We start from the raw sequence: 2,312 nt of genomic DNA, 5'->3' as shown, positions 1-2,312 counted from the left end.
TGGTCTCATTGCTATGGCCCTGTGGTGAGGCAGAACATCATGGTGGGCAGCACCTGGTAAGGAAGAGTTGTTGGGGTTGGGGATTTAGCTCAGTGGCAGAGTGCTTGCCTAGCACATGCAAGGCCCTGAGTTCGGTCCTCAGCCCTGAAAAAAAAAAAAAAAAAGAAGAGTTGTTCACCTCATGGTGGCCAGGAAGCAAAAAAAGAGAGAGAAGGGCCAGGGACAAGGTATCCCCTTCAAGGACACACCCCCAGTAACCTACTCCTTCGGCTAGGTTCCCCCTACTAAAGTTTCCATCACCTCTTTAGCACCAGCAGCTGAGAAACCAAGCCTTCACCACATGAAGCTTTTGGACATTCCAGGTCCAAACTATAACACATAGCATTTATGTCATATTAGGCAGAAGTAATCTAGAGATGATTTAATACCTATGAGTGGATGTGCATAGTTTAAATACAAATATTGTACCATTTTATGCAACAGGTTTGAGCATCTGTGGATTTTAGTATCTACAGGGGGATCTGGAACCAATGTCCAATGACACCAAGGGAAAGCGTTTGATTATATCCTCAAAGGGAGAGTGAAGCTGTTCAGACATACTACCTCCTGTTTTTCTGCAACCAACTCTGATCAACTTGCCTCCTATACCACTGCACTGGTCAAGATCATCAGCGATGGCTTCATTGGTAAAGTCAAGGTCACTTCTGGGCCTTTCAGCAGCATTCACCTAGACAGTCACTCTCACATTGGAAGCACTCTGGTTTTCCTCTGACCTTCCTGAGGCTCCAATTTCATCCCTTTTGCCAGCCTTGCCCTGGGTCTTGGACCTCTAGCTTCTTCTCTCCTCCATTCCTTAGGTGATGTTGGGAACCAGTTTACCCAGTGAGGTCCTCAATATCTCTCCTTGCAGGCTGCTGGATGAGCACCTGATGTGTCCTCCTCCTCCTGCTACCTTCCTCTCTGGTCATTGGCAAAACCATTCTTCCAGTTCTCAGGACACAACCTTGATGCCTCTGTCTTCTTCATACTCTTCATTTAATCCATCAGCAAATCAAAGTAAGTGCTTCAGGATGCCATCAATTCTCTATAGCCCCCTCTGCCTGTGTCTTGTGCCTAGGTTATTCAAATGGTATAAGTGTGACGCTTTAGGGTGCTGCCCACAAAGACAGCTCTCACACTCAGGACACAGAGGGCTGGTCCTTGCAGGTCTCATTTCCCTCCCTGTCTCTCCTCTTGGCTGGCTCTCAGGCACCCACCCAGAAGAGATTGAAAAGAGACAGGAGGTAACCTGGAAAACTCATGCTCACCACTGCCTTAAGCAAGGTCCCCAGCAGCAGTTTACTCAATTCAAGACTGCTTGCCCTCCAGAGTGGCCACCATCTGCAAGGCAGTTCAGGAAGACTCCTCTCCTCTGTGTCCTTCAAGTGGAAGACCAGCAAAGTCCTCCTGCTGATGTCTGGGTTGCCTCGCCATTCCTGAATCCCTTGTTGCTTCTGCCATTGCCTCTGCTAAAATCCCTCTGGCACCAGTTCTCTATAGTGTCCATCAATGGATGAATGGATTCAACAAAATATGGTCTGTATGCACAATGGAATATTATTCAGCCCTAAAGAAGAATAAAATCCTATCATTTGCAGTAACATGAGTGCATGAACCTAGAAAACATTAGGTTAAGTGAGATAAGACAGATACAGGAAGACATGTACCACATGATCTCATTGATGCGTGCAATCTATAATAACTGATCTCATGGACATTGAGAGTAAAATAATCAGAGGCTCAAGTTTGCGGGGAGAAGGGATTTGGGAAGTGTTGGATAGTGGGTACAAAATGACAGTTAGGAGGAATAAGTTCTGGTGTTTTATCCCACAGCAGTGTGACTACAGTTAACACCAACATATTGTATATTTCATAATAACAAAAGAGAGGATTTTGAAAGTTCTCACCACAAAGAAATGATAAATGGTGGAGGTGATGGATAAGCTAATTACCCTGATTTGGTCATTATACAATGAATACATGAAAGAAAATGTCACATTGTACCATCACTAGAAACGAACACTCTGAAATACCATTATTTAAAATACTGCAATTGTATAAGTATAGATGTCAGAACTGGCTCTCAGAATAAAAGAGACAGCATCACATATTGCAGAAAATCAATGGAAAGTTTACAGTCAATTTATTCATCAATCTCTGGTAGAAAAGTAGTTTGCTCATATGATGATTATATCTGTGATGGTCATGAACTCAGAAATAAAAGTGGGTTTCCTTCAGAGAGTGGAACCTATGATAAATAGGCCCAAAGCCCT

The sequence above is a fragment of the Sciurus carolinensis genome, chromosome 15, assembly GCF_902686445.1.
Source record: "Sciurus carolinensis chromosome 15, mSciCar1.2, whole genome shotgun sequence".
In the NCBI taxonomy this organism is placed as follows: domain Eukaryota; kingdom Metazoa; phylum Chordata; class Mammalia; order Rodentia; family Sciuridae; genus Sciurus; species Sciurus carolinensis.
Note: the sequence above shows the minus strand (reverse complement) of the source record.